The sequence below is a fragment of the Ochotona curzoniae genome, unplaced genomic scaffold (genome assembly GCF_017591425.1).
Source record: "Ochotona curzoniae isolate NIBS_2020 unplaced genomic scaffold, NIBS_Ocur_1.0 contig_4797, whole genome shotgun sequence".
In the NCBI taxonomy this organism is placed as follows: Eukaryota; Metazoa; Chordata; class Mammalia; order Lagomorpha; family Ochotonidae; genus Ochotona; species Ochotona curzoniae.
The window spans coordinates 453652-480272 of record NW_024466390.1 but is presented as its reverse complement, the minus strand read 5'-3'; the positions used below and the strand labels follow the sequence as shown (position 1 = coordinate 480272).

Below are 26621 nucleotides of genomic sequence, written 5' to 3'. Positions count from 1 at the left end.
TCCAGGCGTGGAGTTGGAAGGAACATGTTCCCTGGGCGGGGAGGGGGGTCAGACCTTGTCTGGAAAGACGACTTCACCAGTTCGGTGTCCTACTCCAGTCCCCAGAGTGATATCTTTCTTACTCGTTTAAACTCCCGAAGGGGGAGTGGGTGGGTGGATTCCATTCCCTTCGGGACGCTTCTGGGGTACAGTTCGCGAAGCGCCCCCATCCGAACCCACGGCGCCCTGTGCGCCTGCGCGGAGCGCCGCTGGGGGCGTGGCCGCGGGGCTCAGGCTGCCCCGCCCTCACGCCGGCCCCATGGCGTCATCCCGCCGTGACGCTCGCGCTGTGGGACAACTGTAAGTGGTGAGGCTGCTCCAGCTTCCAGGGCCGCTGCAGTGCCGGTGCTGGTGGTGGTGGCGGCGGCGGTGGCGGTGTCCACGGCCGTGGGGGACTTTGAGCGGGGGACGGCCGGGGAAGGCCGCCCGACGTGGCCGGCACTGGCAGGCAGGTGCCCGCCCGCCCGCTCGGAGCCGGAGCGCGCCCTCCTGGTGGCGGGAGGTAGCGGGGTTCGGGGAGACGAGGCAGCCGCACCCCGCGTGGCAGGACCGCTCGGGAGCCAGCCAAGGGGGGGGAAAGTTCAAGTGCAAAGTCCTCCCTGACCCCGCCCTTACTTGGTTAAGGGCCTTGGGTGGCTTCTTTTCCCCTTCCACTACCCCCGGGGGCCTTGTAGCTGGAGGTGCTAACTCCCTGTGGAGGGCTCTTTCAGAGAATAGGGGGATCCTGTGTCTGGGAGCCAGCAGGTGACCAGATAGTGGACACCCCGACACCCTCCTGCTGCCTCAGTTTCCTTTTTGTGCCTACTGGAGGCCGAGTGACCTCTGAACTCATCTCTGGTTACCTCAGAACCGGAGACATACTGAGAGTGGCATAGAACTTGTCAACTTGGCAGAGACCCTTTATAAAGAAACCTGTATCCCTAGGGCCGTGCAGGTCTGTGGCCAGCGGCCTGTTCAGTTGGGCCTTCCACTTCCCCCTCCCGTCTGGTCATGGACTTGAGCTGGATGACTGCCATGGACTGCGCTGGAGCAGCTGTGGATTGATGACTGGGTCATTTTCACAGTGTTCTGGTCCCTCACCACCCCACCACCCCCTCACCTTGTCTGGGGTTCGCAGACAAAGCTGTTGGCACACCTGAAACCAGCATGTTCTACTCAGCACAGATGCACACCATGGGTCTTAGGACTTGTGGCCGTGTCAGCGACATGGTCATGCCACCTGGCTGGTTAAATGTCCTGGCTAACTCAGTATGTTACCGATGATTCTTCCCAACTATGGCTCACACTTGTCAGGAACTATGAACAGGAGAACATTGTGCATGCTACAAGAAACTGTGTTAAGACAAGCGACTTAAGAGGTCCCATTTCTGTCCATTTGTTCAAGGGTGAATATCCTGTCATCCTGGGGGGGAGTCATCTTATGAAGAAGAGGCTTTGAGAGTTTTGTTCTTCCATGCACTAGCTTTGTGTGCCTTTGGCCGAGCTCTGAAATAGGAGTTGCTGTATTCCACTGTGGTTTTTACAAGGGTCAGATGAGCTAGATCTCAAGGGTGAAAATAAAATGTGATGGTATTAGTGAGGGAGTTGTGTGGGTCCCAGATGAGATGAGATGTGTGTGTGTGTTCAGGAGTCATATTCTGAGTCAGAACTAGAAATAGAGCCATGGGGAAGACAGCCTGTAACCTAGCGGGGCTCATGTTACAGGTAGGGAGACAGGTCACCGTGTGCAAATGCATAATAACATGGCTTCGCATAGTGACAAGTGCAGTAACCTAAAGGAAGATCAGCAGACAGTGGACATACAGGGAAAGCTTTTTCTAATAGGAGCCGGTTAGGATTGGCTGCCATGCGTAAGGAATTCTTTTGAACACTTGAGTTCCCCACCCCCCCCCCAACCTTCTGAAATAAATATCCCTATCTTTATTTTTCATAGTTAGGCTTTGCTTCAAGTTGCCCTGGTGAAGAGTGGAAGAGATGTAGAATTCATTCCAGGCAGAGACCAGATGAACTAGAGGGGGCATCTTGGCAGGCTCGGGTAGAGGAAGATGTGACTCTTAAGAAAGCTGGCTCTGAGGGAATGGAGATGGGTCTAAGCTGTGTTATGTGGAAATTCACTGCAGAGTCCTTGGGTGCAGTGCTGAGTGAAAAGGAGGTGAAGTGGCAGGTGATGGCCCAGGATAGGAGAGATGACCACCAAAGGTGGGGTTCATGATAAGGTTTTGGAGGTGATACTGACAGGACTTGTTGAGGAAAAGGGACAGCTTCCCCCTGGAATGACCTGAGGAGTGATGGTGCTTACTGAAGTGGAAGGATACCGAGAATGTGAATTGTGAGCCAGATGCTGGATCCAGTTTTGGACAAGTTTTAGCTAACCTGCTCAACACAGGACAGTATTCCTAATGCCAGTCATGATGAGAAATACTGTGTAGGCATAAATGGTTTCAGGCAGAGTTTTAGGTTAGTTTTATATCCATTCATCCATGTTTGCCTCATGATAACTGTATGTGGCAGGAACCTTGATGGTCTCCATTTGCCAAAGGGGGAAACCGAAACAGAGAGGTTGGAAATGGTTTGCCTAGGGTCCCCCAGCTTGTGAGGGGTGGAGCTGGGAATGACACTGAAGTGGTCTGCCTTTGTTGTCCATGCACTTGAACTCTGAGGCTGCCTCTAAATGGACATGTTGGGGAGACAAGAGTGTGAATGGGAATCTCAAAAGAGCGGCCCAGGTTAGAGATAGAAATCTGTGTGTGGAGAAAGCTGTCTTTTGTTCCTCATAAAAACCTTTTCAGTTACTGGAGCTGTGTGTACTGATCTTCCTTATGTGGCCACCAACGTAAGATCTTTCCCTCTGGTCTCTGTGCTGCGAGTTGCCTCTCATCCCTGTCTCGTGCCTGCCACGTAGTAGAGGTTAGGGATGACTGTATGTGCAGGGCATTCAGATAGGTTTTGGAAGTTCCAAGATGAATAAAACATAGCTCTCTCCCTGGATGTGCTGCATGTGAGGAAAAAAACCCGTGGGAATAATGCTAGAGTGGACAGCATGCATAAATAGATGCTAATGAGTTTGTGCTGTTCAGTTGCACCTCCTCCGCCCCGGCCCAAGACTTGAGAGGTGATAGGGCATGACATGGGTGAAGGGACCAGAGTGCCTAGGCCAGTGTGGGATGAATCTCCCGCCCCCAAGAGTCGTTTCCACAATAGAATTGTGATTGTGCATGTTTTACTACATTTGTATGAGTTTTCTTTGGCATCGTACCATTTTCACCAAAATGAAATAAATTCTCATATTTGACTCTCCTTGTGGAGTGATGAGTTTTTCCAGTTCTATTACCTCGGTGTTGACAGGGCTCACTGGTGAAATAAGAGAGTTGGCTTGAAACATTGCAGCTTACATCATAAAAGGTGCTGGAGGGGCTGTGTGCAGTGGTTGGACAGGTTTCTACCAATGTAAGTGGCTCACACCGAAGTCCTATGATTTTTAAGAAGTTGAGTATCTCTACTGATCATTTAAAGTTTAGTATTTTCTTCTTGGTCATGGAATATTTGGCAGTATGTAGCATAAGTGGAATTAGAGATTACATCTCTTATGTTTGGAACACTGTAGAACATAAACACTTGAAAAGCACGCATAAGAATAAACGATCTGATTTCTGTCTCAGAGCACAGCATAATTTGAACACAGTCATCACTATTTTATTATCTAACATGGGTATTCCAAATTTGAGCTATTAAACGATTATATGAAAATTTTAAAAGATTTAGTTATTTTTTATTGGAAAGGTGGATATACAGAGAGGAGGAGGAAAGACAGAGAGGAAAATCTATCCAATGGTTCACTCCCCAAGCTGCCCCAACGGCTGGAGCTGAGCCAATCCGAAGCCAGGAGCCAGGAGCTTCCTCCAGGTCTCCCACATGGGTGCAGGGTCCCAAGGCTTTGGGCTGGACTCGACTGCTTTCCCAGGACACAGGCAGGGGGCTGTATGGGAAATGGGGCCGGCGGGATTAGAACCGGTGCCCATATGGGATCCTGACATGTTCAAGGCGAGGACTTTAACTGCTAACCTATTGCGCTGGGCCCAGGATTATATAAAATTTATCATTATAGATTTTATGGTTCACTTCAGAGTTTTTCCTTAACAGTCGATATACGTTATATTCTGTTTTGCTTTTTAAGCTTTCAATGGGAGAGTTGATTTGTGTGACCAAGTTCCTCATCCCTCTGAACAGAACCCTCCCCACATTTCAACTTAGAAAAGTGACATCTCATTCTATAGCACACATAATTTTAATTCTGCTGTTGCAACTTCTCCATAATTAAGGGACTTGAGATGGTTAAAATGTCTTAATATGATGCACATACAGTTAATGCCTCTAAGAACTCCAGATACCCATGTACGGTAGTAAAAAATATGAGTATGTATTAAATGGTTCAGACTTTTTTCCCCACCCAGTCTCAGCCAAGATCAAGTGGCTGATTGATTGTATGAACTTCGGTGGAGCAGATGGGCATTATAGTCCCATTTGAAGACCATAGTGAATAGAACATTGTAATTAATGAACAAAGTACAGATTACTTTAAAATTTTGTATTTTTGCTAGCAAGTTTTAAAGCTGATGTAAATATGTGCAAAATATGTCTGATGAAAAGCAAGATAGCGCAGTGACATGCCTACAAGGCATTTCAATATAATTCTTAAAATTTCACTCCTGGCTATTAACTCTTATTTTTGCTCATTACCTCCAACTAATGTGTATTGCAGTAGGAGCTCGGTGTAAGTTTATTTTACATTGTGACTGTCCAAATGTGCTTCATTCATATAATGTTTGATTCATTTCATATTTAGTTGCTTAGAAATTAAAAACCTTAGGCTTAATTTTTTTTTTTTTTTGGCTTCCTGTAAACACAAGTGGCTAGTAATTTCAAAGAGTAGACTAAGCTTTAGTGACAGGTTAACCAAATTGTCACTTCAGTGGAACAACGCCAATAAGTCTTAGGAAGGATGAAGCACAAACAACATGTTGATGAAGGGATAATTTACTATAGCTATAGTTCTTCCTAAATTCGTATCATCTTAGAGCATCCCGTTTTTTTGGTTCCCATTGTAGAACTTCTGTTTTCAAGCTCTGTCATAAGCCACCAGTGTGTAGGAAGAAAAGAAAATGAGTTAAATACTATAGAATACTATAGTATAGTATGGGTCTAGCCCAGTAGATCACAACCTGGGACAGTCTTCTTCTAATCCACCTTGGGGGACATTAGGTCCTACCCACCCCATGGACGTTAGGCTGTCACGACTGTGTGTTGTCATGACTGTGGCCTTGCTTCTGGCTTCCAGTTGGTTGATGCTGAAACTATTACTGAACATTCCCTCTACACAAGACACCCTCCAGACACAGAAGGTTACCCAAGCCATCATAATTATTAGTTTTAGAAGTGATACAATTCTGGCGTATACAGGTTTGCACTATAAATTTCCTTGATTTTTGTACATATTGAATTATCTATGTCACTGTTACATGGTCCTTTGTATGTTTAAACTGTCCTGTTCATAGGACCAGCATAGTATGGTGGGTTAAACTGCAGCTTGTAGCTTTCACATCCAACATTAAAGTGCCAGCTCAGAGTCCTGACTGCTTTGCTTCCAACCCATCTTCCTGTTCATGGACCTGGCAGAGCGGTGGGGGATGGCCCAAAGACACGGGTACCCATCACTGATTTGAGAGACCCTGATGGAGTTCCTGCTTCATGGGCTTGAGCCTGTCCCACACCTGGCTCTTGTGGCCATTTGGGGATTGAATCAGTTGGGTGAATGGACAGATGGACTGACTGACTTACTGACTTTCTTTCTCACTCTTTCTTCCCTCTTTATCGGTTCCTGTCTGTCTATCTATCTATCTTTCTCTGTCCCTTTGCCTTTCAAATAAATGAATCTTTAAAAAAAAAAAACATTTTCACATTGGCTTTCACCTGTGGCTATAATGAAATAGTTATCCATTCTACTTTACCTATAAGGCCAATGGTTTAAAGAGAGTAAACAGCCTCCTCAAGGCATCTAAGCTCATGGTGTATTTAGGCTGTTTCTGTGGAGCTATGCTGCCTTTCTGGGTGTTCTTTGTTAATCTGTAATGTTTTTAATTTCTGGATTCATTCACCATACATAAACCTGGTCCATCTAAGCAGTCATATTGATACTCAGTCTATCATTTGAACACCATTTGAATTCCTTAGTAATTGTGTGGTTTTAAAATTCTGCTCTGAGTTGAGAGTAGAGACTTCACTGGGTTTTAGAATGTGTTAGTATTATTCTAAAATGTGTTTCTCTTTTAAAATGTGACTTCGCTTTGTCAGTCTGATAAAGGGGTATTCATGTTTGAGATTGGACTCTTATTTATACTCATTTTCTAATTTGAATAACTATTAGTTTCCTTAGACATCTTTTAAGTCAAATTTTGGGCTATTTCACTTATTCCTCTGTGCCAACACAAATTTCAAAATAGTGTTATAGTCAGTTTTTATTTTCCTCCTAAGATATTTAGGGTGTAATGTTACTTTAAATGAGCCTATCTTTTTTTGTGACATAGTAAGAACTGCCGATACTCCCTTTTATTGTGGATTGGGAAACTTAAGTTATGAATTTACCAGAATAAGTCAGTTTCAAGCATAGGTTTCTGCATTTGGGCTTTCAGATTGGACAGCATCAAGGCAGACTGTTTTCTCCATGACGTTAGTAAGGGAGCACTGCTTTCATCTGTGACTCTGGCATCCCATGCGGGGAGTGCTGATGGGATGTCTGACTGCTTTACTTGTGATCCCACATTCCTGCTGATGTGTCTAGGAAGTCACTGGAAAGTGGTCCACGTCATTGCGAGCCCAGCATGGAGTGTCCACACTCTGGCTTTGGCCTGGCCCAGATGTGGCCTTGGTGGCCAGTGGCGGAGCGAATCAATGGATAAATGCTCTCTCTTTCTTTAGGTCTTCTGCTGCTCTGCCTTTCAAATAAATCAATAAATCTTCAGCTATATTTTGTTTGAAGGTTATCTGATTATAGTCAATTCGTGGTATAAGTTTTAGTGGTTGTGGTTGGAAATGTTTTTTTTTTAAAAAAATTCATTTATTTTTTATAGGAAAGGCAGATTTACAGATTTACAGATTTCCATCTGCTGATTCACTCCTCAAATGGCTATGGTGGCCAGAAATGGGCTGATCTGAAGCCAGGAGCCTCTTCTGGGTCTCCGCGATATAGGGTACCAAAGCTTTGGGTCATCTTCTACTGTTCTCCCAGGCCATAAGCAGGGAGCTGGATGGGAAATTGAAAAACCAGGACACAAACAGGCGCCCATATGAGATCTTGGCGCATGCAAGGTGAGGATTTAGCCACTGAGCCATCGTGCCAGGCCCAGTAGTTGGAAATTTTAATTTGTGTAATGCATAAATGGCTGTTTTTGTTCCACTCATAGTCTCAAACTATGCACTGGGGATGGAGAGAGAAAACAATACCTTTTGCTGGCACTGTTGTATACTGGGCAAGAATGATTAGAATCATACTTAAAAGGAGAAAGATTCTCAAAGTTTCGTAAGAACAGATTGTCATGACAAATTTTTTTTTCCCTTACTTCCATGCAGAAAAATGTTAATGTCTGAGTTACCAGAATAGTTGCTGTCTTACTGGGGGAAGAAACCACCACTCAAGTGCAGCTGATGCAAAGCTAAGGAAGGCTATATTTTCAGAGTGTATCCCTCCACAGGCAGAGGAAGAGAAAGAAAGATCTTCTATGCATTGGCTCACTCCCCAAATAACTGTAATATCCAATGTTGGGCTGGTCCAAAGCTGGTAGCCAGAAGCTTCTTCTCCATCTCCCATGCAAGGACTCGAATCATCTTCTGCTGCTTTCCCAGGCCACAAGCAGGGAACTGATTGGAAGTGGAGCAGGCGAGACAGGAACCAGTGTACCTATGGGATGCTGGAACTGCAGGTGGACAATTAGATTGCTACCCCACTGTGCTGACCGCAGAGATGTTTTCATACAGGGCTTTGAGGAAGCATGGGGTTTTGAATTGGCTGATTTTCAGAAATAAAGACAACGTGAAGTTGGACCGACTTTAAACTTGGTGTCTGGGGGCTGCCTGGCATCGAGGGGTGAAGAAGCCGAGGTGGGATGGTGCCAGTTGGCTGACTGACTCGCCCCAGTGCTTGAGTGGGAATGCTGAGAGGATGTTAAGGCCCGAGTGACTGGGAACAGATTGAAAAGCAGTTGTGTGCTTACTGGTTGCCAGCTGGGACACAGCCAGAGTGCAGTCTCTTCCTTTCTTGAAGTTGGAGAAAGAGTGCTGCTGTTTCTCTGTGTTTACATCAGACATGTTTGCATGAGTTGCTGCGCTAATAAACCTGCTTTTGATTTTTGCTTTTCCTCCAAAACTCTAAACAATGAATGCAGCAAATAACACTTCTTTCTCTGAGCGATCCCAGTATTGTGTTTGTGTCCCAGCCGGCCTCAGGGATTATTTTTGTGTGTAGTTAAAAGGTCATAGGTTATTTATGAAGATAATACTTCAGAAGTTAGGAGAGAGCTGTAGTACTTTTAAGTCTATTTTCCTCTCGGAGTGTGTTGTATCAAGTGTCTGCCAGAATTAATCTTGATAGACGCCAGATTATAGATCTAGAAGTTTGGTGTTTTTGCTGTCACTAGAGATGCATCTAGACACCATTACTTTTTGAAAGTCGACTAGCAATTATTCTCAACTATCACAGAAGATGTAATGATTACATTGCATGTCTTTTATGTGACAAGGTAAGGCTGAATCATTCTAATAACCGTGAATCATTTTTCCACAATTACGGTATCATAGCACTGTTAATAGGAAGTATTTCAGTTTCATGTTTATTTGGAATATTTTTAGTTCTCAGAAATAAATAAAGACTCACTATCTTTAACTACTTATTGAAACTGTGATGCATATTTTTCTCAATTGATATCTCACAGTAGTTTAAAAAATATTTTGTAAGGGAGAGGCACAGAGAGACAGGCAGGCAGACAAGGAGAGCGCTCACCAGCTGGTTCACTGCTCTAAGGCCTGCGGCAGCTGGGGCTGGGCTAAGAAGGAAGCTGAGAGATGAGAGCTCTGTCCACAGCTTTCTCGAGGGTGGCAGAGGCTCAGGTGCTTGCACCATCCTCTGCTGCTTGCCATTTGCTAGAAGCTGGAATTGCAGGCAGAGTCGGGGCTGGACTTGGAAGGCAGCACTCGGTAAGGGATGAGGATGTTCTAAGCCGCAGTTGAACTGCTGCACACAGTGTCCCCCTCTGCTTTCTTTCCAGACAGATGGTTCTGAAGTGGGAAGAAGGTGCCCATTCATCTCTGATAGGCACATGACCTCTGTAGAGAAACTCTGGTCACTTTTAAAACACTTTTCCGTTAAAAAATGGCTTGCCACCAAAGATGGCTTCCCACTCCAACCTTAACTGGTTTTCAGAGAGTTCATGGAAAATGAGTGTTATGGAAAAAGTATGCATTAATTTAAAGGGCTTTTTTTTCCCACCAAACCAAATTTATCTGTTAATTCTATTTTCCTTGAATTATTTGGAGTACTTCATATGTTCTTTTTATGAAAACGTGTGTTTCAGCTTGTGCAGTTTGAAATGAATTAAGAAATTTTTACTTGTTTCTGTGAATGTAGTTTCACAGATTTACAGTAAAATTTGTGGCCTGATATTTTTGGGTAATATCCATTTTCTTCATTGTTTTTGAATTCCAGTAGTTTCAGAATTATTGTTATATCACATTCAGTTATGCTGCATTTTACTTAACATGTCTTTATTGTAGTGATTAGGGACTGAGCCCCCTAGCACTCCCATATTGAGGCACTGGCTCACCATGTGACAAGTTTGGATATTGGGTGCATAAGGATGTATGTAAGCTTTGGTGGGGTCCTGGTCCTGGGACCCTGGGAGGAGAGGAGGGGCCTCCAGAGCTCCCTGTCTACACGACACTGCACAGTGGGAGTGTCCATAAGCCAGGAAGGGTCCCACACCAGAACTTAACTATCCTAGCAGCTTCCAGAACTAGGAGGGAGTCCCAGTCACATTTTTTTTTTTACCACAGCCTGAACTGAGTGACATATTATCACTGAGATGACCTTCACGTTTTCTTTCTGTAGATAGTTTTTTACTTTTTATAGCAACTAATTCTTGAAAAGAAAAACAGAGATTTATGTTTACTCGAAAGGCAGAATGCTGGGCTTGTTCAAAGCTGGGAGCTAGAAGCTTCTTTGAAGTCTCTCACATGGGTACAGGGGCCTAAGGGCTTGGGCCATCTTCGACTGCATTCCAAGATCATTAGCAGGGAACTGGATTGCAAGTGGAGCAGCCTTGACTCAAACCGGTGCCTGTATAGGATGCTGACGCACGGGTGTTTAGGCATAACCTGCGATGCCATGGTGCCAGCTCTGTAACAATTATTGCTTATGCTGAAGTGTCTTAAATAGGACTCTCTAGTTTGGAATAGTTCTATTTTATTACTGGTAGTAATGACAAAAACCAGTATGGATGAGAGCTATAATTATAGCAATGGCAGGCAACAATGATGATTCTAACCATAAAGATAACTGTGAGAATGATGACAACAGTCGTAACGGTAAGAAGGGCACATTTTGTGTCCACTGTTGGGCAGAGTCTGCACATCCTAAGTGGATCCTTACAGCAGCCTTGAGAGGCAAGTAATACTGCCCTTTCTGCTTTAGAGAAGAAGTAGGAAGCCCCAGGATGTTGAATATCTTCTTTGTGGTCACACTGTAAATTCATGGGAAGATCTGGCACCCAGTAGGGAGGTCTTTCTGACTGTAGGATCTGCTGTGGACTGGATTCCACATGAATCTTACTTGGTGAAGACCCAGTCTTCAGTGGGAAGTACTTAGAGACTGCGGCTTGCACAGATACCAGGATTGATGGGATTATGTGGGTGGTGCCCTTGGGGTGGGATTAGTACTTTTGGAGCAGGAGACACCAGGGAGCCCACCTGAGGACAGTGGCTGTTCACAAGCCAGAAAAAGGGCCTCAGCAGACACTGACCCTGCTGGCCCTCCAATCCTGGCCTTGCCAGGCTCCAGCACTGTGAGTGAATATGTCACCCAGTTAGATGTCTGTGATTGTGGTGTTCTGAAATGACTGCGACATGCCCTCAGTGCTGTGCTACATGTACAGACTTGGTTCAGATCATCACTGAGTAGCCAACCAAACTGTGAAGATAGGCCAAAAGAAGTAGAATCAGCAGAGAGTTAGGATGGCGGTACCATGCTACTGAGGGCTCAGGAGTTCTGCATGGATTTGCACTTCAGCAGTCCTCTGTTGGCATGGGCATTGTTGCACAGTAGTTAAGTTACCCTTTGGGACAGCAGTGCCCCATATCAGAGAGGCCTGGGTTGGAGTTTCATTCCTCTTCTGATGCCAGCTTCCCGCTAATACACACCCAGGTGAGTTGCCTCACAGGCAGTGTCGCAGGTACCAATGTGGGAAACCTGGATTCATTTCTGGGTTCCCAGCTTCACCTGGATCCACGATGGCTGTTACTGGCTTTTGGGAGGAGTAAACCAGCACATGGGAGATCTTGATCTAGCTATGTGCTTCTTTTGATCCTTTTTGCCTTTCAAGAGTAAAAGAAAAGTGCGGGGGGTGGGCGGCGGATGGAGAGAAAAAAGAAGAAAGTAGTAAGTGATTGGAGAGTGGGCAGTAATATCAGCCAGAAGAAGTTTTTTTTTTTCCAAGAAATTTTTCTGTGAAGGGGAAAGGCTAATGAGGTGGTGGTAGGAGAAAGAAAGTCTGGGAAAGTTTGCTAGCTTTATGTGCTCGCTTGTCATATGATAAGAGAGATTTAGCACTTTTATTCATGGGGCAAAGTGTGATGAGGAGAGTGGGGCCTGGATAAATGAGGATGTTAAATCCCCAACAAGTACATGGCTTCAGTTCCAGAAGCTGGGTTGAAGGTTAGCATTGGACGGGTAGAGGGACAGCCTTTGTATTGCCAGGAAGTGGGTAAGAATCTGTGTGTGGTTGCAGATCAGTGAGGGCAGGGAAGCTGAGGCAGTCTGAGTTAATCACCTGTACTTGGTTTCTGTGGAGGAGATGTACTTGCCAAGCAAAGTGGGGTTAAGCCTCTGGAAGTGGAAGAGTCTGAAGTCCAGGAGAGGGAGATGAGTAGGAACCCAAGAAGTGCCTGAAGGACAGCCAAATAAAGTGCCTACCGAGATGAGAGACCCTGCATTTGCAGAGTCCCTGATCCTCTATGAGGCTTGCTGTAATATTGGTCTCTAGCCTGAGTATCAGAGTAAAGAAGCAGGTTATTAGATTGGCTTAGAGGTGTGTGTGTGTGTGTAGTAGGACAAGCCAGCAAGGATCACATGAGATTTACTCATTCAGTCAGTCAGGAAGTATTTGCTGAGCATTTGTCCTCTAGACACAGTTCTAGGTGTTGGGGCTATGGTCAACACAAAGTCCTTGCCTTTGTAGCATGATCCTTACGGGGAGATATGAAGCACGCACATGTGTGCATACACGGACACACCATTACAGATGGTCAGGAAGTGTCCAAAAGGCAGAATGCAAGGAATGGAGTGAGGCAGATGCTGCTTCACATCACGTGGGGTCAGAGAAGAAGCTCCTGGAGTAGTGACCTGCGTGAGAAGGAGACCTGACTGTCGTGAGACTCAGTAATGCACTTATCTGGAGGAGGGCCCCCATCCAGGATGACAGGGAGCAGGTGCCTGTGCAGGACCCTGGGGAGCGAGTGAGCAGGACAGTGGCCCTCATTACCAGGTCGGGGTTTTAGCAAAGTGTCAGAGGAGAGCCATTAGGATGTTGGCCGTGTCAGGGTTTTTCTGGGAGACATGATGGAACATGTGAGTTGATCTACTTAGAGAACAGGAAGCACAGTCCGCCATCTGTAGGCAGCAGGTTGGAGTTTAAATTTCTACCGGCCCGAGTGCTCTATTTGAAGAATCCTGGTGCTGCTCCTTTAAGCAGATGCCCAGCTCCACAATAGGCATTCTTCTCCATGGATCAACTCCTGACCCTAACCCTTGGCTGGCGCCGCACCCTTTCCTGTTTTTGACTGGGATCCTCACCCACTTCATTATTCATTCTCCCATTTTGCCCTCCCTTTGTCTTTCTGAGCTGATGCACGTATTGTCTTCCTGGCCCAGACTTCCTCTCCATCTAGGCCAGCAGGCCTTTATGCCACTGTCTGACTTCAGGCTTAAGAGAGTTTACATTGGGAACCCTATGTGTAAACCAGGTGAAAATGCAGGAAACAGAGGCCTGGGGTGCAGTGATCTGTCTGCTTGGGGTTGTCCTTTGACCCACAGAACAATCCCAAGACACCTCCAGAAATAAACAAACCTTAGCCTCCTAGTTTGCATGTGTGGTGCCTCTTCCTGCAGTTGGCCATCCCTCGATCAGCCCATGCTCGGCCTGTGCCTTCCTAGTCCTTGGAGCCTGCTCCAGTTATAAAGGGTAGTGCTGAGGGCACGCAGGCCCAAGCAGTAGCATGGTGCATGTCCCTAAGTGTGTGTTTGTGCATCTCCCTAAGTCAGTGTACACACTGACTGTTGTGTACTCCGCTCAGCTGAAACTTGCACAGGAAAAACTGACCTAGTTCTACTTAGAGGCCATGGATTCTGTCTGTCTCTCAGCAAGATCTTTCATTGGTCCAAAATAAGGATCAATAAAAGAAAAGGAGACCAGTGAGCCATACAAGCATTTATGTGAGATTCTTAAGAAATGGGATGTTGGGATGGGCTACTTAGGGGTAAGCTTCAGTATTCTGAGTGAGTGAATGGACCATTTTGTTGTGTAATTGTGAAACAGTGTTTTCTGGTCACAGGTACAGAATAGTTTCAGCGTTCAACGTGGGAGCCCTCTTAGGTGTTGTCCCATTGCTACTGTCAGTTATGTGGCCTCTATGAATGAATAGAGACAGCAAGCAGCAAGCTTTCTTTGCATTCTCCCAACTTGCCAGTCTGTCAATCCACTCATGCTCTTCTAGCTATAAAATGGGGCTACCAGCACATGATGTTTGTCTACTGTAAGTAGGTGCACTAAGGTGAAGGGTACCAAATGGCAGAAAATACCTATGAATCTTGCATCTCATAATGGACTTGTATTTGGAGTTTATGTGGAACACTTAACAATTCTGTAACAAAAGGGACAAACGTCTAGTTACAAGTGGATAAAGGAGGACACACATATCATTTATTGTGTAAGATTCCAGTTAAGATGTGTGCCTGTCACTCCGAAATGCCTGGATTTGATACTGACCTCTAGCTTCCAGATCCATCTCCCTGTCCAGGCAGGCCCTGGGAGGCAGCGGTGATGGCTCAAGTCATTGGGTTCCTGTCCACTTAGATGGAAAACTCAGACTGAGTTCCCAGCTTCAGCATCAGCCCTAGCTCCCTTTGGGGTTTTGGGGAGGAAACTAGTGAATGCTGGCTTGCTCTGTGTCTGACTGATTCATTCATTCTTTCTCTTTCTCTTTCCCTTGCTTCTTAAGTGAATACATTTTAACTATTTTTTTAATGAACAAAATTTATGAATGGACATTTCTTCCAACAGGATTCATAGATAACCAACAAGTACTTGAAAAGATGTTCAGTGACGTAACAACTCTCTCGTAAGCTGCCACTAGCAATTCTATTCCTAGGTGTCTACCTAAGATGAAGATATATGCCCTCACAAGATTTGTACATAAATGTTCACAGTGGTATGATTCAGCAGTGAAGAAAAAAGCAGTGTTTTATCAACTGATAAATGGGTATACACAAAATCTGGTATGTCCATACGATAGAATATTATTGTATGGTTCAGCATTGAAAAGGAATGAAGTAATGACACCTGCTACGACTACAATGTGGATGGATTTTAAAATATTTAATGCTGAGTAGCAAGACACCAAAGTCCATATAGTGTGTGGTTCTAGCCATACAAATTGTCCAGAATAGGTCATTGCATTGGGACAGGAAGTCAGGTGCTATAAAGGAAGGCTGGGAGGAGGGAGGTGGAGAGTAACTTGTGACAGGTGGGGAATTTCTTTTGTGGATGGTTAGAATGTTCTAAAGTCATGTGCGTTGTAAGGGTTGCATAGCTCTGAATAAAGCCTCGAGAGTAGTTTTCTGAGGGAGCTCTTTATTTTATATTCTGTCCAGCCAGCTGATGTTTTTTTTTTTTTAAAGATTTATTTTTATTATTTTTTTATTGGAAAGGCGGATATACAGAGAGGAGATACAGAGAGGAAGATCTTCCGTCCAATGATTCACTCCCCAAGTGAGCCGCAACGGGTCGATACTATGCCGATCCGAAGCCAGGAGCCTCTTCCGGGTCTCCCACGCGGGTGCAGGGTCCCAAAGCTTTGGGCCGTCCTCCACTGCTTTCCCGGGCCACAGGCAGGGAGCTGGAAGGGAAGCGGGGCTGCCGGGATTAGAACCGGCGCCCATATGGGATCCCGGGCGTGCAAGGCGAGGACTTAACCACTTGCGCCACCGCGCCGGGCCCAAGCTGATGTTTTTAATGCTTACTTAGACTTACCGTAAACTGTCTTTCCTTATAGCATATCCTATGTGTTTTTAACTTGCTCTGACATAGGAATTATATCACTGGACATCTTTTCATGTACTTGTTGGTTATCTATGAATCCTCTTGGGATTCATAGCTGTTATATATTGGGTACTCAAAAAGAAGGTATTGGAATGAGGATCGTATCTCAATAAAGCTCCCAAAAATGAACAAATGAGGTAATATATAGAAATAGCCTTAAAATTATTTTAGAAAAATACTATATTTATTTTAGTTTGAGTGGATTGACTTTAAATAGCAGGGTGACTTAGAGATAATTTTCTTTGCTTATATGCCTGCTGTCTTTATGCCCTGACTCAACTTTATAAGACCATAACTCAGCAATATAAAATATTGAGAATATTGATGGGTAAAATGAAAACTGCTTGGTCTACTTTCCTCTTTTAATAGGATTCTCTAAATCAGTTAATTAACAATAAGTAGAATATGCCATTATGGAATTAAGTTTCGGAATAATCCAATTTTATAGCTGGAAGAAACTTGAGACATCGTCTCTTCTAGAGAAATCATCTCTTCTAGGCTCTCATACTTTGTTTTGTGAGAAGTCAGCTCTGTGGAGAACAAAGATATCTTTGTGAGTCAGTTCTAGAACTGATCCAATGTTCTTTTTGTTAACTACACAGCCAGCTGAAGGCTCTAGGAGATCTCTGTTTTCTTCTTATCTTTTTTTAGAGAGTAGTCCAGTTTGTTTTCTCAATTTTTAAAAAAAATTATTTATTGTAAAGTCAGATATACAGAGAGGAGGAGAGGCAGATAGGAAGATATTACCCCCACTGAGTCATTCCCCCAAAACACTCTAGCAATGGCTGGAGCTGCTCCAATCCAAAGCCAGGAGCCAGGGGTTCTTCCGAGTCTCCCATGTGGGTGGAAGGACCCAAGGCTTTGGGCCATTCTTGACTGCTTTCCCAGACCACAGGCAGGGAGCTGGATGGAAAGTGGAGCAGCAGGGACATGAACCCGCACCCATATATGATCTTGGTGCATGCAAAGAAGATGTTAGCCACTCACACTAGGCCCTATTATTTTTCTCCAGTTTTTGGAAACTTGTAGCTTCCTTCCATCTTCTAAGCTGACAGTGGCTTACCCGTTCTGGGGCCTCTCTCTGGTTCTGATTCTTTTACCTTTCTTCCTCCCTGTAAAGGAGTTTTGGGATTACTTTGGATCCATTGACTGTTCTCTCTGTTAGCCCCATCTATGGGCGACCTTACTTTTATCTGCAACTTTAACTGCCACTTGCTATGCAGCATAGCACTGTCAGAGATCCCAGAGGTTGGGCTATGGGTCTCCATGGAAAGGCTCAGTGTTCTGCCCACCACAGTCTGTTACTTGCACACAGAGATTCGTGTCGGGTCTGTGCTTGATTTAGCCAGTGAGGTTGCTTCCTGCAGCTCCAGCAACCCATATGGACAACAGTTTAAGCCCCGGCTGCTCCACTTTCAGTTCAGCTTCCTGCTGTTGTGTCTGGGAAAGGGAAAGCAGCGGAAGATGGTTCAAATCCAGCTCTGGCCATTTGAGCAGTGACCTGGTGGATGGATTTCTTTTTTAAACTCTGCCTTTCAGTGGAAAATGGTTCAAATCCTTGGGACTATGCACCTATGTGGGAGAACTGGAAGAAGCCCCTGCCTCCTGGCTCTGGACTGGTCCACCTCTGGCCATTGTGACCATTTGGGTAATGACTGAGTGGATTTCATTCTGTGACTCTGCCTTTCAAATAGATAGATCCATACATACATACATAAGTAAATCCTTTTCTTTTAATTGAAAAGATTTGTTTCTAAATAGTTGAGATAAATGGTCCAAACCACAACATTAATAAATGAAAGTTCTGATACTGTAGCTTAGGGCTATATTTTGTATGCATATGTTTCAGGTGACATGATCTTTTCTATAAATGGCATTTGTTCTTGGTCTGGAAAAGTAGGATAATGAACATTATTCAAGTAGTGCATTTCTCTTTTATATTCTGTTGCACAAGGAGTCTTGAACAAGTTCATGCATTGTTTGTGTTATGAAAGAAGCTGGATGAATCACAAATTGTTGTGCACCAAAATAGTTATTTTCTTACAAACTTTTTGAAATATCCTTGTATTTAAGGTATACCTGGTGTTTTTATATGTATGTTAAAATGATTATTTTTGAAATGGTTACTGTGATGAAGCAATTGAATGTATTCATCTCTTTTTGTATCAAGAGCATTTAAAATCTACCATTAGCCAGGATCTTGAGTACAACGCAATATTGTCGTCCTCATGTTGCACTGTAGACTTTTTTTATGCTGCATGTCTACAACTTGTGCATTCTAACCTCTGTCTCCTCATTATCTCTGAGCTGCTGTTAACCACCATTTTGTTCTCTTGGTGTTTTACCTTGTTTTCTGTTTAGAGCATATATATATGAGCTTATGAAGTTATGGTTGTATCTGTGGCTTATTTCCCTAAGCACAATGTTCTCTAGGTTTACCCATGTTGTGGCAAGTGGCAGGCTCCTTTTTTAAACTGAATCATTCCATTGTACATCTGCATGCACATGCTTGCGAACACACACGTGCGCCCATACACATGTGCACACACCATCTTTTCTATATTCATTCCTCTGTCAACACATGATTGTTTTCATATCTTGGCTATTATGAGTAGTACTGCTGAGAGTGTACAAATACAGATACCTTTAGGAGGTAGGCATTTCATTTCTTTGGATATATACCCACAAGAGGGATCCTTGGGTGACATGATTTGAATGTGTTCCCTAAAGTGTATGTGCTGGAAGCTTAATCGAATTCATCTGTTAAGTGTTTCTTGATGGCTTTGGGAGCAGGGATTAGGGTTCATATGTTAATGGTAGTAGCAGGGTAGCACCCTCCTGGTGATGTGACTTGATGGGAAGAGGATAGGAGATCCCAGATAGGGTGTTTGCTCTGTCTCATCGTACAGTGCTCTCCATTGTGTGAGGGAGCAGCACAGGGCCCCTGCAAGATGCAGAAAACCAAGACCCTGGGCGACATGTTGATTCTTGAAGGAGCTCTGTGCTGTTTGCTGTGAGGGTTGTACCAGTAGACATTTCAACAGCAGTGCACAGGAGCTCCCTTTTCTCTCCGTCCCTGACTACCCGTGTTGTCTTTTATACAGCTCGCTCTTACCCAAGTGAAATCACAAAAATAGGCTAATTATTATGTAACAGCAAAAAAGCATAGTAGAGCGATAATATTGATTAATGCGAGGAAGTGTTGATTTCTCATTAAGACTTCCATTTCTCTTTCTTAGTTCCCTCTTATTCCTTCCTTATCCAGGCTAAAAAACCTCACTGAAAATTAGTATTCCATTCCTTCCATTTCTTTTCGTCTTGATGGTTTGCCCCATCTGTCACAACCTTAGGACTGGCTCATGTGCAAGATTTTAAACCTTACTGATAGGCTCAGTGCTGATCAGCGGCCCTTGCTGTCTGCTACCTTTCTCTCTCACTCTCCAGATACCCCTCTTTTTTCTCAGATCTCTGCCATCTCGGCCATTTCCTGTGCAGTTGACTGCAGCCAGCCATGCTTTCTTTGGGCAGCATCTCCCTTTCTTGGTTTTCCCTTTTCCCGTGCTGGTCAACCCCTTTTCTGTTTTGTGTTGATTCTGTCTGTTTTACCTGACTTCTGGAAGGGAGGTTTAGACCTCAGGGTTCAGTCCTTTTTCATTTTACTCAGCACCTTTGGTTTTGAATGCAATCTCTGCATCTAGGTGTCTCATGTCATCTTCAGTGCTGCTGGCACCTGGGGTTGGCCAGCTTTTGTTGTGGAGGGGGTGCCTTGTGCATCATGAAATGTTCAGGAGCATCTCTGGCCTCTACCCACTAGGTGCCAGTAGAACTCTCTCTCTCTCTCCCCCAATTGTGATAACCAAATATCTTCAGATATTGCCAAAATCCTGGGGAGCAACATCACCTGCAGTTGAGGACCCCTTATCTAGCCTACAGCTCTCCTCTGAGGATCAAGGGATAACAAACAACCTTTTCACATCTCCTCCTTAACATCTCAGGCATTGTCCCTTTAACTGGCCAAAAGAGGCTCTGCTTCTTTCTACCTCCTCACACACTCTTCTTGCAGCTCCCCTCACTTTAGATTGTTGTAGAGATGCTGCAGCTTGTGTTCAGAGTGAACCAAGGAACTACTGGTGAGTTTAGGGCCACAACCAAATCAGATTATTCACTGAGGCTAGACTAAGACTTGGAAGGGTGAAGTTGGGAAGGGCTACTGTGGTCATCCCACAGAGGCAGCTTGGATTAGCGTGGGAACAGGGAGGCTGCCAAGAACTGATGTCCTGGGTTCAGTTTTCACCATGAATATTCCGGAGATGAGGAATGGATTTCTATGTCCTAAAATTGATATCCTAGTGTGCTTTGCTTTTCAGGTATTTTTAAGACCTGTCGGAATAGGATTTTGGTAAATCAGAGTGAGACGAGAATAGCTTCAGCCCAGGAGGTTCCTGGTATGTTTTATGAGAGACCCAACAGGAGATAAGCAAGACAACTGGTATAGATAGGCCCACCTCCCAGTCTTCTCTAGGGCTGGGTCTCTCATTACAAAATAGATACGTGTGGCAGGGTAGAGTGAATAAATGGAAGCTGGGAGGCTGCTTTTCATTAACATTAGCAGCAGGGCATTTTGAGTTGTGAGGCCCTTGTCCAAAGCAAGGTGGCTATTGGTTTTTGGGTGTGTGCTATTGCTCTGCAGATGGTAGGATACTTGGGGTCCCTCGTCCCTCACAGAGTGACAGTACTGTGTTTACTTATTGTGACATGCATGGGAAATCCTCCCCTTCCCCCATTTCCAAGCCCCCTGTGAGAATTCCACATATTAAGCTGCTCACCATTGAATTAAGTTCCCCCCACTCGTTGGCCAATTCAGAACTTTCCTTTTACCATATCAAGTCAGAAAAAGGCTGTGGCATGCTAGGCCCTTAAAGAGAACACTAGTTTTGAGGACTTAGAAGGAATCCATCTGCATCTTCATGTTAACATTGAATTCCATTGCTGATGTATCCCGTGGGTGTCTTGTGTTTATGACATATGTCTCAGAAGATTCTGGACCCATGCACAGAAGGCATGGATGTCCCAGGGCCATCTCTGAGCACTATAAAACACACAGGCTCCAACTACCTTCCTTCTAGCCTTGTTATGTAAGGGAACTTGAATAAACCCCATGTGGCTGAGGGAACCTTCCTGGGCTGTGCCTTAGCAAAAAGGATTGGAGAAAGGCCTGGAACAGAGATTCACTGGCAGTATGTTATGTGTGTTTTTATACATATCATGCTTTTACCAGCATGATGATGTAATGGCTCAGGAGCTAAATCTTTTTCTAAAAAAGGATTTATTTATTTATTGAGAAAAAGTTATAGAGCGAGAGAGCAGTAGCCAGTGCTGGACCAGGCTGAAGTGCTCAGGTTATCTGCTGCTTTTCCCAGACCGTTAGCAGGGAGGCAGATTGGAAATGGAACAGCTCAGTCAGGACCTGGTGGCCATGTGAGATGCCAGCATTATGTGCAGTGGCATTACCTGCTGTTCCACAGCACTAGCCTAAAACTAAATGTTCTTAAATCATGTTTTTGAAAAGTGGCAGAAAATGCTACAGTGTTTGTCAGATTTGTGAAGTTTATCAAGCTCACTGTTTGATTAGTGAAAAACTCATCAAGGAAAAGACCGAGTTTTGAATATCCAAAATTTCAGAACTTTCACAATAGAAAAACAACACAACAGTTTGGGGAAAATGCTCATGTCAAGTGTGCCTATAGATTAATATCTGGAATGCTTTAAAGATTTCTCTAAAAGTTAACGAGGCAAAATATGAAGATGTAGTATGTAAGTGGTTGGAGTATTTTGTCAGCTAACAAGTAATACAGTTAGCAATAACAATGTGGAAACCTGTCTATTGATAATCAGAGAGAAGCTTTTTAAGCCAACGTGAAGTAACCCTTTCTAGTCTCCAGCAAGTACTGAAAATAAGGATTGTGGAGAGGTTGTCAGTCCTGGGCTGCCCATTCATTTTATGTACTGTCAACAGCCGCTCTTAGCAACTGCCTTTCCCTGAGCCTCCTGGATGGCTTCAGCTGCTTAGGTCTTATCCTCTCTTCTTTTTCTTTTCTTGCTTTTTTTTAAATTGTTATTAATATAAAGACAATCTACAATAGACAACACATGGAAACAACCCAGGTGCCTGTCAAAAGATGAGCGGATAAAGAAACTGTGGTGCATCTACTCCATGGAATACTACTGACCCATTAAAATGAATAAAATTCCTACCATTAGCAACCAAATGGTCCCAACTTGAGACCATTATACTCAGTGAAATAAGTTAATCCCAAGAGGACAAATATCATATGTTCTCTCTGATATAACGCAACCTTCATGCAAAATACAAAATCAGTAACCCTTTCAGTACTGTTTGTGCTACATCTCAGAGGGTTGGATATTTTTGTTTTCAATTTCACTCAAACAAAATTTTTGTGTTTTCTTATTAATTTCTTATTAATTTTCTCACAAACTCTTATGTCACACAGTAGCATCATTTGCCCTAGGAAGGTCTTCAATTTTCTTTTTTTCTTGTCACCATGTCTTATTATTATTATTGTTATTATCATTTTATGATACAGTTCCATAATCTTCTGGGATTTCCCTTATCCCCTCCCCAATTCCACCACCCAAACCTAGTTCCTCTATATCATCACTAAAGTATAGTTCTTCATACACATGTCCATCATATGTCCATCATTGTGGGCATGAACAATAACAGTCCAGCATCCTATTGTCAAGATAAACAGTTTCATTGGGAGTCCATCTTTGGTCTGGAAGTAGAGATGCATACTGCACTGTATCCTCACTGTATCTGGACATGACAGTCTTCATTATGCAGTTACCATACATCCACTAAAATGAAAAGCCACAATACAAAATCAACACAGGAAAAAAACAGAAATTTACACTGTCATGAAATTAAACAACATGCTACTAAATATGGTAGTTTCCATTACATGGTTACTATACATCCCCTTAAATGAAAAGCCAAAACATCAACAAAAGAAAGAAGAAAGAAATTAAGGACACCTTGGAGTTAAACAACATGTTACTGAATAACTAATGTGTCACAGAAGAAATGAAAAAGAAAATTTAAAAACTGGAGAATCAAGATGGCGGCATAGGGTAAAGACACGTTTAACACAGAGAGAAACATTTAATCAGGGTGAGGCAGAGAGGACACATTCCAGGAAATAGGAGAGGACAGAACAACAGCAGAGGGGTACCTGGAGACTGACAGACACAGGAAAGGAGCCTCTAAAGCAGGTGCAGGGTCCCAAAGCTTTGAGCCATCCTCGATTGCTTTCCCGGGCCACAGGCAGGGAGCTGGATGGGAAGTGGGTCCGCCGGGATTAGAACTGGCTCTCACATGGGATCCCTGGCGTGCAAGGCGAGGACCTTAACCACTACACCATCGCGCTGGGCCCTCATTTTCTTTTTATGTTCTCAGGTGCTTGAGTGAACTCTACTGTCATTTCCTTACTTCAGTAGAACATTCTTCTACATGGGTCTTCCATGCTGTTACAAAAATGATAATGAATATTATTAGCCCAGCAATATAATTATATACATATTATTTCATAGAATTGCTCTTTAATCAGTTAAGAAGCCAGAGGAGAAGAAATAGGCCATTGCAGGGTCATTTGTCAGTGTGTACCCACTGACCTTGCCTTGCACTTGGAAGCCCTTTCTGGCATCGGTTGCTTACAGCCTACTGAATATCTTTTATTACATTTCTGTAAGGCAGATTTTCTAGCAGCAGATTATCTCGACTTTTGTGCGTCTGAGAATGTCTTGGTTTCACCTTCAGTTTTTTTGTTTTGTTTTAGTGCTTTATTTATTTGTTATATATACTTTTGAAAGGCAGAGAGAAGATAGAGAGAGAGAGAGAGAATTCACGCGATTTCCTGTATCCATTGAAGTACAGTCAGGACTGGGCCAGACCCAACAAGCTGGCAGCCAAGAACTCAATTTGATTCCCTTTTGTGGGTAGCAGGGACCCAACTACCTGAGCAGGTAGGGATTTGAATCCTGTTATACCCTCTCAGGCTATAGACAGCCTGACTGGCATCTTAACTGCTAGGCCAACACCCACCCCTAAAATATATGGGTTTTTTTTTTGTGTGTGTGTGTGTATACCACCTTTTAATAGCATTAGGACCAGGGCTGTCTGATGTTTTATTTCATTGAGCACCATTTAAGGGCACTTTCCTTAAAGCAGACTCCCTCATAGAAAAGGGAATACAAAGAAGAGTGTGACCCATCTCTTATCCAAGCTGAGGTTCAGAACCATGGGGGTTATATAGTGTGATTCTGGTGTGAGAATCTGGAGTTCTGATCTTTATAAACAATAACATCCGTGCTTTCTAAAATCAAACCTTTGTACTCACTTTGCTGTCACCAGGAGTAGCTTCCTTCCAGTGGTGCCTCCTTGCTCCTTCCCAGTCCTTTACCTGGTGTGTTAGTCTGGATTCTTAGAACAAACTGGTAGGAGGATTCAGTCTCCCACCCTCCTCTCTCTCACTCATCTGGAGAAGTTTAGGAATTGGCTCACATGATTGGATAAGCTCCATCACATCTGCTTATTAAAAGTCAGCCTATTGTAAATCTTGATCATACCCCTGGAGACCTCCATGTAACAGTAGATTTCTGTTGGACCAGATAGCTGGGCAGCATCCTCTAGTAAGGATGACACATAAATTTAACCTAAAATCACACCTAAATTGGTGATTTATTTATTGTCAAAATTGTGGGGTTTTTTTTAAGAATAATGAGAAGTGAGTTATAACATTGTAATTGTAAACATTATTCAGTAGAATTATGTGCTGTAGTTACAAACATTATAAAATAGAATGTGTACAGTTGTCTGAAAGGATACTTTTCTTATATTGGTGAACTTATGAGATAACCCTATTAGGAAGTTATCTTAAAGATAATTTTATTTCAAAAAGTAATAACATTTATCCATTTTCATTCAAGCAAAAATAAAGGCTGTCCTGTGTTGAGTTTTTCAACATTTAAAGAAAAAAAAAAAAAAACAGAACTTCCAGTAAAAGTTCATGTAGATTACTTAATCTTATAGCCATAGTTTATATATAGTAGAGTGGGACTCTGTATTTTTCTGGAAAAATACATTTTTAAAATGTAGCTGTATTATTTTGAAATTGTTTCTCAAGATGGTAGAATTTTTTCAGCAATCATTATTCTATGTAAGTCCTAATTTTTTAATATGAGAAGAAAATCACTACAAGTATTGAAATATAGTTGGTGAGTTCAAAGCAGATTTCAAATGGAAGTTATTCTATCATCTGACATTTTAATAATCTACTGTGTACATATCCCAACCTTTTACAAGTACTGCCTTTCCCCCCTCTATTTAAAAGACCATTGTTCAAAAAAATCTTAACGCGACCAAGCCTGTCAAGTAAGTTTTGCCTGATGTACATTCATACACTTACCCCATGTAGATGCTGCTAAATTGTATATTGTTTTATTTTGTTTCATCCTGGGCCACAGTCTGAACCTACCTAAATAAAAAGGTAGGTTCTTCATGAAAAGAAAATCAAGCCCTCTGTTACTGTGCTATGGCATTCTCTGGCTGCTGTGAGATGGTACTGTAGACCAGTCGACTTCAGCAGCAGACGCGTATTTCTCACAGCTTCAGCAGTTGGGAATCCAGTCAGGGGGCTGACGTGGTCTTCTCAATACGTCTTCATGTGACTTGTGTGTACTGGGAGAGAGAGCATTGGGATGGGTAGCTGATGGTTAGCCTCACTAAGACGCACATTACCCACATCAGAGTACCTGGCCTCAATTCTGGACTTTGGCTCCTGACTCCAGCTACCTGCTGATGCAGACTCTGGCAGGCAGTGGGGATGGCATGAGGAATTGAATTCCTGCCACTCCTATAGGATGCCTGAATTGCATCCCACTTCTGGCTTCCACCTAAGCCTGACCTGGCCCAGACAAGCCATTGCAGGCATGTAAGGAGGGAAACAGTTGGGAACTTCTTCCCCTAGTTGGTTTCTGTGACTGCCTTATCTGCTCACTGAAATATAGTAACTCCAGAATCCATACTCATGTTTTTTTTGGCTATACTGAGGGATCCATGCCTGCAGGAAGTACAGATTAACAGAAAAGCATGGTATTGTTCCTAGCTGAGGTGGAGGAAAAAAATGCTGCTTTGCCTTCTTCTAGCTCCCATGCTATAAGCAACTGACCTCTTTGCATTTAGAGAATGCCATGTTTTTTAATTTCTGTGCTCATTGAGAGTGACTGTGTTGCTTGGAATGACTGTCACACAGTCCCGAGGTATCAGAGGGGCTGTACGGGCCTCTCAGAGACAAAGCATGTTGGAGAAGCTGCATCGCAAGTTGGGCCACAGCAATGCTGGCTGTGAGCTCACTGTTGGTGACTCAGCAGTGTATGTAAACAGCAACACGGGACAGAAAGTTGGCCCCCTGAAGAAGGTGTGGACAGCAGCAGCTCTCCAAGGAACCAAACTGCATTTTCCGCACGCACAACCTGTCAGTATCAGTTGCTTCAATGTTCATGGTGGTTTTTACAGAACCTGACCACAGTGGATAATGTGCTTCCGCTATATTTTTATATTTATTTTTTTATTTGTTCACTGAGTTTAATTGGCAATGACAGTGATTTTAGGTGTTTTGTGTTTTCCAGAATGGACTTCCAAAATCTTCGCTTTAATTTCACGAATTAGATGAATTCATAAAACCATTGTTGGGAGTCACTTGACTGTTGTATTCTCATGCATGTGCTGATACTGATTAAAGCTGCAGTCATTTACCTGTGAGTTTCCTCTGCACATGCAACCAAACGAAGTGATAGCTATCCCCTTACTTTACACTTTGGCTGCACAAATAAGATCATTTAGAATCAGAACTGATAAATACTTGCCGA

At 43.6% G+C, this 26621-nt stretch overlaps 1 protein-coding gene across 1 annotated transcript in view; it reads left to right on the top strand.

The window, feature by feature from the left end:
• Positions 1-299: 299 nt before the first annotated feature.
• Positions 300-26621, top strand: part of ZNF438 (zinc finger protein 438) — a 136451-nt gene continuing 110129 nt past the window's right edge. The window contains exon 1 of the mRNA XM_040988071.1: positions 300-339. The gene's annotated coding sequence lies outside the window, so the exon portion shown is untranslated. The remainder of the gene's footprint in view (positions 340-26621) is intronic.